This window comes from Lactuca sativa, chromosome 4 (assembly GCF_002870075.4).
Source record: "Lactuca sativa cultivar Salinas chromosome 4, Lsat_Salinas_v11, whole genome shotgun sequence".
NCBI classification, from domain to species: Eukaryota; Viridiplantae; Streptophyta; class Magnoliopsida; order Asterales; family Asteraceae; genus Lactuca; species Lactuca sativa.
Genome location: NC_056626.2, coordinates 24,627,246 through 24,638,909, shown reverse-complemented (window position 1 = coordinate 24,638,909; position 11,664 = coordinate 24,627,246).

Genomic DNA, 11,664 nt, shown 5'->3' with positions numbered 1-11,664 from the left:
CCCGATTTTATTTGTGAAAAAGAAGGACGGGTTGCATCGGATGCGTATAGATTATCGGGAGCTGAATAAGGTAACGGTGAAGAACCGTTACCCACTCCCGAGGATTAATGACCTTTTTGACCAGCTTCAGGGAGCATCTTGGTTCTCTAAGACTGATATGCGTTCGGGTTATCATCAGGTGAGGGTCCGAGAGTAGGATGTGTAGAAAACTGCGTTTCGGACGCGATATGGCCATTATGAGTTTGTGGTAATGCCTTTCGAGATCACCAATGCTCCTGTCGCGTTCATGGATCTCATGAACCGCATGTGTCGACTGATGTTGGATTGGTATGTGATAGTTTTTATTGATGACATCTTGGTCTATTCCAAGACTCGGGAGCAACATGAGAAGCACTTCCGGGAGGTATTGGATACTCTTAGGAGGGAGAGCTTATACGCCAAGTTCTCCAAGTGCGAGTTCTGGCTGTGCGAGCTGCAGTTTCTTAGGAACCTTTTCAATCAGGATGGGATTTCATTCGACCCGGCTAAAGTGGAGGCCGTGATGAGGTGGGAGGTCCTGAAGTCTGCATCTTTGATTCAGAGCTTCCTGGGATTGGCAGGTTATTATCAGATATTCATTCAGGACTTCTCTAGGATAGTCGTGCCCTTGACTCAGTTGACAAGGAAAGTCGTGGTCTTTCGTTGGGGGTCAGATCAGCAGGCTGCATTCAAGACTCTGAGACAGAGATTGTGCGAGGCACTGATCTTAGCCTTGCCAGAGGGCATGGATGATTTTGTGGTATATTGCGATGCGTCCATCTCGGGTTTGGGCGTGGTATTGATGCAGAGGGGGCATGTGATTGCCTACGCTTCGAGGCAGCTGAAGCCTCATGAGGCGAACTACCTGGTGCATGATTTGGAGTTGGGGGCAGTTGCTTTCGCCCTCAAGATTTGGCGTCATTACCTCTATGGGGTCCATTGTACCATTTACACGAACCATAGGAGTCTGAGGTATCTCATAGATTAGCTAAATCTGAATATGAGTCAGCGTCAGTGGCTTGATGTGGTAAAGGATTATGATTGTGAGATCCTCTACCACCCGGGAAAGGCCGACGCGTTTAGCCGCAAGGCAGCACCGATTAGGGATATTTGTATGAGGATGACAGTTGTGACTCCGCTGTTGGAGCATATTCGGGAGGCCCAACAGGAGGCCATGAAGGAGGAACATCGGAAGAGCGAGCGTATTGTGGGACATGTTTCCTCTTTCGACTATGACGGTCGTGGATTGTTGACTCTTCAACGTAGGGTGTGGGTCCCATATCATGGAGGTGTGCGCCAAGTATTGATGGAGGAGGCGCACAAATCCAGGTTTTCTATCCATCCCGAGGCAAAAAAGATGTACAAGGATCTTTGTCTTGATTATTGGTGGCTCTGTATGAAGAGGGATGTAGCTTGGTTTGTGGAGAGATGCATAACCTATAGGAAGGTCAAGGCCGAGCACCAGAGACCTCACGACAAGATCCAGCCGTTGGATATCCCGTTGTGGAAATGGGAGAACATCACTACGGATTGCATCACAAAGCTTCCTAGGACCACACGAGGGGTGGATTCGATTTGGTTCATCATGGATCGATTGACCAAGAGCGCCCATTTCATTCTGATTTTAGAAAACATCTCGGCCGAGAAGTTGGCCGATATCTACATCCGAGAGGTAGTAGCTCGGCACAGAGTGCCAGTTTCAGTGATTTCTGACAGAGATGTGCGATTCACTTCCAGGTTCTGGAAGAAGTTTCATGAAGAGCTAGGTACTCGTCTGCACTTTAGCACCACCTTTCACCCGCAAACAGATGGTCAGAGCGAACGGACCATCCAAACTCTGGAGGATATGTTGCGGGTGTGTGTTTTAGACTTCAGAGGTAGTTGGGATACTTACCGTCCTCTGGCGGAGTTCTCCTATAATAACAGCTATCATGTGAGTATCGACCGTGCTCCTTTCGAGATGTTGTAAGGGAGGAAGTGCAGGACCCTGATATGCTGGGGTGAGGTTGGTCAGAGGCTCATGAGGAGTACCGAAGTGGTGCTCAAGACTACGGAGAGGATCCAACAGGTTTGTAGCAGGCTTCAGACTGCTCAGAGTCGGCAGAAAACTTATGCCGACAAGCGTCAATCGGACCTAGAGTTCCAGGTCGGGGATATGGTACTCCTGAAAGTGTCGCCATGGATGGGCGTCATTCGATTCATGAAGCGAGGCAAGCTGGGCCCCAGGTATATTGGACCTTTCAGGGTTGTAGCCCAGGTGGGAAAGGTGGCATATAGGCTGGACCTGCCAGCCGAACTCAGCCAGATTCACTTTTCACGTCGCCCAGTTGCAGAAGTGTCTGGTGGACGATTCGGCAGTGGTGCCTTTGGAGGATATTCAGGTGGATGACGGCCTGAACTACATTGAGCGGCCAGTGGCGATCCTCGATAAGAAGTCGAAGGATATGAGGAACAATAGGGTGGAGCTGGTGAAGGTGTAGTGGCAGCACCGCAAGGCCTTGTAATGGACTTGGGAGTCGGAGGACGGGATGAGGGAGCACTACCCCGATCTTTTTTCGGACTCAGCAGCAGACTTCGAGGATGAAGTCTAAAATAAGTGGGGGAGATTTGTAACACCCGATTCCTGATACATATTTAAATTCAAGAAATGTTGCAATTTACTCTAGGACTGGACGAGTTAGAGGCCTGACTCGTCGAGTAAACTCGTCATTTATCGGGAGTTTAAGTGGCCTACTCGACGAGTCTGGAGACTGACTCGACGAGTAGGATCTGTCTAGACAAAACCCTAATATTTAGGGTTTGAACCCTATTTAAACAACTTAACTCGTCCCAGACCAGCCTCTATCACTCTCCCAACTCAGAGAAGCCCTAGATTGAAACCCTAAACCCCTATTGTGTGTTCTTATGCATTTGGTCACCTTTTGTGTGTATTTGAAGTGGAAGAAGAAAAAGGAAGCGTGGAGATTCAAGGGGAAATCAGTAGATCCAGGAAGTGAGGTGCATTTCCAGCTTGTTTGAGGTAAAAAGCTCCTACATTGACTTCTCACTTGTTAGATCTATTTTAGGGCTTGAATCTTGTCATTTTTGGGGCATTTCCAAGTTACCTTCGGGTTTGGGTCATTATGTAGAGATATAACTTCAGATTTGGAACCTAGGAGGGTTCTCATGGCATAAAGGTGCCAACTTTACTGCCATGAGAGCCCCATGCACCTTGAAGACTTCATTTTAGGTCCTTTTGAGCTAAATGACCCATGCATGAACGTAAAGTTTGTAACTTTACATGTATTATGAACCCTAGGAGGTCAGATCTATGTTCTGAATGCATTAAGACCCATTATGATCGATTATATAGTTTTGGACATAGAGGGACTCGGCAAGTCGTTGTTGGGACTCGGCGAGTCGGGGTGCATTTTGCACCAAATCCTTCTGTTTTTGGATCAGTTGTTACGATCGAAGGTTTTCCCAGTCATATGAAGAATGACTCGGCGAGTTCAAAGGGAACTCGGCGAGTCATAGACTGAACATCTTCTTATGGATGAAGATGAACTCGGCGAGTTCAAGGGCGAACTCGGCGAGTCGGTTGAAGATTGTCCAATGTGTTGTTGAAGGCGAACTCGTCGAGCTCTTGCTAGACTCGACGAGTAAGGACGAGATTATGGCATTTTGTGGATATGGGGACTCAACGAGTTGACGGGCTCACTCGACGATTTGAGTCAACCAGATGTTGACTTTGACCATGGATTTGACTTTAACTTTGACTTGGACTGAGTGTACCTCGTAAGGGTTACGAGTATGAGTTGATAACTTAGAAGAGTTATCGTGTAGAGATTTAGGAGTAGGGGAGAGTCGATTTCCACACCGAGATCAGTGCAGACACCACACGACTTCATGGTGAGTTTCCTTCTAGTAGGGGTTGGTCTACGACCACAATAGTGGGCCATAAGTAAAAGTGTTGGATAAATGATTGTCTTTGTGATAATTATCTAGGCTTGATATGTGATATGCTTACTGTGCTTAATATGATTATTGTGCTTAATGTGTCTTTGTAGTAGTAGGGGTGAAATAGTCCCTGATTACCGGTTGAAAGATATCGAATGGGAGGTTAGCTCCCAGTTACCGGTTGAAAGATACCGAAAGGGAGGTTCGTTCCCAGTTGCCGGTTGAAAGATACCGAGGGGGAGTCCAGTTCCTGGCTATGCCTGACGGTTACCGGTTGAAAGATACTGAGGATTATGCATTATTTGGTATGGGTATGATGGGGGAACTCACTAAGCTTTGTGCTTACAGTTTTAGTTTTGGTTTCAGGTGCCTCTTCATCTAAGGGGAAGGAGTCGGCGGTGTAGTAGCGCATCACACATTTGCACATGATTTTCGCATTTGAGAAGCCTGGGATTTGTACTCTGATATTAAACTATTTGTTGGAATGTTTTTGAAACTTATGATCTATGATTTTGTGGTAAAAGGAATTGTAATGCTGGTTTCGATGAATATTTTTATATTAATATATTTTCAAACAAAATTGTTGGGTCCCAGTTTTGGGGTGTTACAGATTATTCATATATTTATGTGCTTACATGCTCTATAGTACATTAGGTGTATTTAATAATAAAATAAATTAAATTAAATTATGCATCAAAGCTAAAACATTATTTAGGACAAATAATCTTAACCTAGTTGTAGTATACATCACAAGGATTCCGTAGATATAAGGAGCGTTCAAATCCAACTTCATATGAAGAAGTTATGCTTCTTCGAAGATTAAACCGACATGGTTCTATATCTCATAAAAATTAGATTTTTGATAAATTATCTTTTAGCCTAATAGTTCTAAACTAAAGTCATAATAGTCCTTAAACCAAGAGTGTGCATATAGAGAACGTCCAAATCTGACTTAATGAGAGGAAGTTGTGATTTTTATAAGATTCGACATAGTTGTAGTCTACTTAAAAATCGAATGTTAGATCCGTTAAATTTTAGCCAAAATAATCAAAACAAGAGTTGAAGATCTTGTTAATAGGAGTTCAACGATAAAAAGTCTGTCAAAAACGGACACCAGATGAGAGAGTTATGCTTTTTTTATGGGCTTTAACAATCTAAGCATGTGTGAAAATAGTAAACTAAAAACTAGTCGACGGAGTCTAAACGAAAGTTGTAGATCTCGTCGAGAGTTTTCCGGAATATAAAGAACGTCAAAAACAGATTTCGTATGAGGGAGATACACATTTTTGAAAATTTGAAAAATGGTATGCATGTGCGTCAGGCGCACGACGCACCCAATAAGACCACACAACCCCACCCACTTTGCGACGCGTGTCAGGACATCAATTCTCCACATCACTATTCCCCGGCTAGGAGCATGGCGCACCACCATGATTCGCGACATACACCCCAAGAGTTCAGCTTGTAAATAGTGTCTCAGTCCTTCATTCCTCCTCACACCATCCATTCGAATTCTCTTTGAACTTTCGTTATTTAGCCCATTTCCCTTCATTTCTGCTCTATGGTGAAGCCTTGCGATGCCCCTAGGTACTCATCTGAGTAGTAGCCTTCGAGTAGGAGATCTCGAGTCAGTATTTTGCCCACATAGATCCCGGTTCTCGTCTATAGTACTCTGTAAGTGAGCTAAACTTAATCTACCTCTGTGTAATTTATATTTATAATTATAAGTCATTACAAGAAACCTATAAGTAAGATTTATCAATGATTCCAAGTAATTATACTGCTTGATCTACTTACGAGAGTAATTTCTAGGTTGGATTTAATGAGGTGTTTAAAGTGGGATTTTCAAGCAGTATACTTTGTATACCAAATGGACCCTACCTTCGAATGATCCTACTTGGTTATTCCTTGTTCAGATATGAAGTAGACTTTGGGATTATTGAGGAATCTAAACCCTTAGGATAATAGACTAAGACTTAGCGTTATGTACATCTAGGTCTTTTGGAAAAGGTGTAAGGCGAAGCTCTACCCAATTCACTAGTCACCATACACTTTTGTTAAGTGAGTGCTTAGTTTCTATCAATATCATAATCTAAAATAAAATTATTATTTATATGAGACATTAAATGCTTGCATGTATTATATGTGTTATATGCTATTGTATGATTAGGATAATTCTATTGAATTATAAACCATATTGGAAATCGATTGTCTTTAAACATAAGTATTGCCTTATGTTAAGAATAAGACCTTTAAAGGATACTTAGTTGAAATTAAGTTAGATATCGATTAAGTCTCGTGATCAGGGTAGGGTGTGTGAGATTAGAGCGGGGGTGTGTGAGATCGAAGCGGACTGTTTCTCCTCTTTCTTGGATGACTATATATGGTAGGTCCAAATCAGACAATTGGCATGTATGTATGGGTCGTCGACCTAAGGAGATGACAACACGTGACTATTCTAGGTAGTCTATTGAATTATGTTACTAGCATGGACTTGTAACCCATGGATGTAGATAAAATGGGATACCATATTTATCAAATCTCTGAATATTTGTTGCCTTATATTACTTACACTGTCTAAGGACACCCCTAATTGTGTAGTCAAATAGTTGCTCAAAAGATTCATCAGGTTGGGTGATTCCTCCTGATAATCGTCGTTTTAGGATCTTTGAAGATCGGTTGGGTTGGGTAGTTGGTCTTAGGTTAGATTTTATATAAATTATCTGATAACGTTGTTTGCAAGAATGATATTAATTATTATCTTTAAATTTTTATGGGCTTGAAAACCTTACGTATCTCACCAGGTTTTCCTAAACCCAACTCACTCATTTTTATGCCTCTCAGGTAGCGGAACCAAAGTTGCAGTAGTCTAGTTAGGATGTCGAGTGGAATAAAGAGACGTGTCTATTATAGTAGTTTTAGGACCTTTTATATTTTACGTTGTAATATATGTTTAGATATAAACGAATGAAATCCTCAGGGTTTTAAATAAAATAACTTTTGTTATCTTAAAAATATTTTATTTAATTTGGAGTTTTCGCATCTCAATATATAAAGCGTAAAGAAAATGTTTTAATTGGTTCTGAAAAATAGGGGATGTCAAAGTTGGTATTTGTAACTCCAGCAAAAATTAGGTCAAAAATAAATTTGTTCAGTAACCATAATTGGGATGAACCAGGTGGTAGATATCGTAACGAGGTTTCCAAAAATATAAAGAACACTGAAATCCGAGTTATAACGAAGAAGTTATGACCACTTGAAGATCCGCAACAAAACCGGTAAAATACTGTTAAGCATAAAATACAAAATTTCAATAAACTATTTTTCAACCTTAGGTATCTAAATGAAAGTCGCAGATATCATTAAACCGTAAACGTACATAAAAAGAACATCCAAATCTGAATTCGTATGAGGAAGTTATGATTTTTCGAAGTTTGGGAATAGCGGTTGACAGCTAAAAACTCGAAATAGAAATTGAGTGATTTTTAGACGACGCAACCTAAATGAGAACCAAAGATCTCGACAATAGTGATACAACGGTAAAACGACAGACGAAAACAGACGTCGGATGAAGAAGTTATGGATTTTTAACGGATTTTCCTGTCCCGGTCTGTTAAAATTATATTATTAAAAAGAAAGTCAAAACTAGCCGACAGAGTCTAAATGAAAGGTGTAAAGTACAGTCTCACCTACGCGTGGATATAAAGAACGCCAAAAACGGAGCTAGTACGCGAAAGTTACGTAATTTAGAAATTTGGAAATTCAAATTACGCCCCGCGTAATGTGTTACGCCCGGTGTACCAGAGGATAAGAGCCTCGTCCCATCGGCCATCAGGCTCTCCCATCGGACAGAAGCCCTCCTATCCGAAGTGCGTAAGCAATGACGTCCGCTACGCCCCACGTAACCTCGTACGCTCAGCGTACCGAGGTGGTTCAACCTCCTATATAAGGGGTGCGAGGGTTCTGGGCATAATTGCTCATTTCTTCTCTTTCTCGTGTTGTTGCTCTGCATTTAACCCCTCAAAGCCATCCCGACATCCCGGTTTTCGTATCCAAGTTCCGAAGGAAGTTTTAGGCTCCCGAGATTTCCGAGAATCCCGAGAAATCAGTTTTCTCCAATCGAAGTTCTGCTTGATTTTTGTCTCACATTCTTCAAGCTACCAAGTGAGTTCATACCCCTATCACTATGTTTTCAAATACTTTTTAAATGTTTTTAAACACTTTCAAGGGGGGGGGGGGGGGATACAAGTAAACACACGGCTAAAGTCGTGTGAAACATCCATCTTTCGCTATACTTTTTATATTGTTGTTTTAACTATCTTATGAAGTCATTATCATGCAAAACACCTCACAACACAACTTACCCTCCGGGTATACAATATATTTTATAAATGAAATACATTTTATTTATACGTTTGCATACTACATCATATCAAGGGTAACCATTTCAACTACAACATTACGTGTATTCGACAAATCACAATTTGTTATTATGCCTTTGTTCACACTGTAGAAAGGGTAATCATTTTGAACATAAACATACACACTTTTGCATACGTGACTTAATTGTTATCTCGAATTGTCAAAAGATTTTTTTTCATCATATTACTCGTGAACATCGTTGTTAGCAATCATGTGATGTCATATGGCTTTGTTTGTACCAAACAAAAGTCCCCTCCTATAACCAGAGTCTCTTGGAGGGAGAGCGTGACAAGTGTGTATAGATCTATACGGGGCTGACGACTTCGCACCCTGACTGTTAGCTACAGTCCCCAGGGTGACAAATGTCAACATTAGGTACTGCGTCTGGTATGATTATGAGGAACTCACAACACGCGAAAACAATGACTCATGCACGTAGTAATACATAACTCAATCATGCTCGCGGGGGGTAATAACTATATTATAGGGTATTATCATCACGTTTAGAATTCAGGATAAACACTTCCACAACTAGTTTTACTTAATAATAAAACTATACATCATCATTTCTAAGCATGACATATTTGCTTACAGGTTACAGTCTTGGTCATTTAAGACTGCATCTCATTTAGGAAAATATAGGATTTTCATGGTTCAAACATTCACTTTATACAACAATGATTCACAACCCACTTTATTAAGAAAATATCAGATTTTCTGGAAAACATACACGAACTTTCGAATGGCATACATTTTATCAAAACACTACTTATGAACTCACCAACTTATATGTTGACACTTTTTCTTTGAAATAACTTGTATTCTCATGAAATCGCTAAATTAGGTTAGCAACTGCTTTTGAAGACTCACGCTTAGGCGTTAGTTTAATCTTTTGGACATCATTGTAACGACCCAAATTTCACGCCCAAAAATTTCTTTGTTAATCAAAACTTTTAGAAAACGATTGTAATTAAAAACACTGTCTGGTCAAACCATTTCATAACATACATCGTGTCTGAAACCAAAACATGGAAACAATCAACTATTAGAGTACAAAATCCCAGAATGACTCATGGTGCGGAAAACAAGGTGCGTGTGCCGCTACCGCGCCAGCTCCTTCCCCTTGAAGAAGAGGTACTTGAAAACAAAACTGTAAACCGTAAGCACGAAGCTTAGTGAGTTCCCCCATAACACCTCATACCATACAAACATTCAAGGAATAGCTAGGAGATACGGGCCTCGCCCACACTCCGCTATCTGGGAGATACGGGCCTCGCCCACACTCCGCTATCTGAGAGATACGAGCCTCGCCCACACTCCACTATCTGAGAGATACGGGCCACACCCACACTCCACTAAGGCACCAAGGTCGGCCCGTTTAGACGATATGTTAGTGTCGGAGTGTGGGTAGAGCCCGTATCTCATGGTTGAGTTTGATTATGACATATGCCAGTATCTCCCTGGTATAAACAATTATATCATACTGGCATATGTCATAATCAAACTCAACCATGAGATACGGGCTCTACCCACACTCCGACACTAACATATCGTTTAAACGGGCCGACCTTGGTGCCTTAGACCCATTACTACTGGAAGGAAACTCACCTCGAAGAGTAGCTACCGAAAGTCTGACTGTTAGACGTCTGGCTGCTGCACCGGTAATCCTCCGGCTACAAACCCATAAACATAGATTACCCACTTATAAATACCCTTAGGTCAATTGACTGACCCATCCCTGGTCCAAGGTCAACTCTTGGTCAAATTCAACTTCCATTTGACTGGACTCGCCGAGTCGTGGCACAGACTCGCCAAGTCCTTTTCCTACTAGCCCGGTCCTACTCACCAAGTCCCTCTCTCCACTCACTGAGTCACCCTTGAATCACTACTCGGGACTATGGAACCGACTCGTGATCCGACTCGCCGAGTCCGAGAGCAACTCACCGAGTTCCACGAGCAGATCTCCTACTCGCTTCCAATCCTCACCAGAACATCCCGTAAGAGGATTTGTGGTTTTGGGACTACGTTACACAAATAATTCCGCGTGCAGATACGAAGGGTTGGACCTTCAACACTTAAACCCCTCTTACTCAGTGAAAGTTCATATGACTCGCCGAGTTTGAAGAACAACTCGGCGAGTTCCAGGCAATCTTCTTAGGACTCGCCGAGTTGTTCATCCAACTCGCCGAGTCTAAGACCAACTTCATAGAACTCGCTAAGTCCCTTCGACCCACTTCCCATACAGACCAAAACTGAGACATGCAACGCTTCTAACCCATAGATCTATGCTCCTAGGGCATGCTTATCACGTAAAGTTGCAAACTTTACGTGCATGCATGGCCCTATGAGCTCAAGAAGGCAAATCCAAGCTCTTTAAGGGGTCATACACTTAATGGGGACCTCAATAACCCCAACCACAAACACTTTATACTTCTAGGATGTCCATAAGATCCCAATCTGAAGTCCTTTTAGAACTTAAAGCATAAATACATGGAATTTGAGGTTTTAGGGCTTGAAACCACTAATTTGGGACAAAAAGGGGATCTAATGAGCTAATGATCAAGGTAAGAAGTTTTCGAACTGAATGGAAGCTTCTCACTGTGTAGATTCCGGATCTACCTCCCCTCCTTGCACACTTCAACCTCCTTTTCCTTCCTCTAAGCTCCAAACCTTCTCTACAAGGCCAAAATCACTCTCAAGAACAATATGGGGGCTAGGGTTTCTCTCTACAGCTCTCTGGAAGTGTTAGGGACTAAGGAGGCCAAGTTAGAGCGTTTAAATAGGGTGCAAACGCCCGGATTAGGGTTTTTGTCCAAACAGGGTCTACTCGCCGAGTCCGGGGACCGACTCGCCGTGTACAAAGTTCAAACCCCACGCCTTATCCCGCTCCTACTCGGTGAGTTGGTCCTTCAACTCGCCGAGTCGAGGAAAAAATGCATAAACTTAAAATATTAATCACAAGGAGTATGTACTAGGAATCAGGTGCTACAATCATATTGTAATTGACTTTTGCAAACATGTAATACTACAATCATGTAAACTTTTCAATTATGTATATGATGGTTGTGTGTACTTTCTTTACTATTTATTTGTTATGATACTGTACATGACGTCCTCTGCCCCCGAATGTTTCTGTCGTTCAGGTTTGGGGGTGTGACAGTATTAGAGCACTATTTTTAGAGAACTAGGAATTCAGGAAATATCTAGACTTAAACCTAGAAGCTATGTATGATCGGTGAGGTGTGTGATAGATTACTTTAGGATAGATGCCTTAGTTGCCTTAGC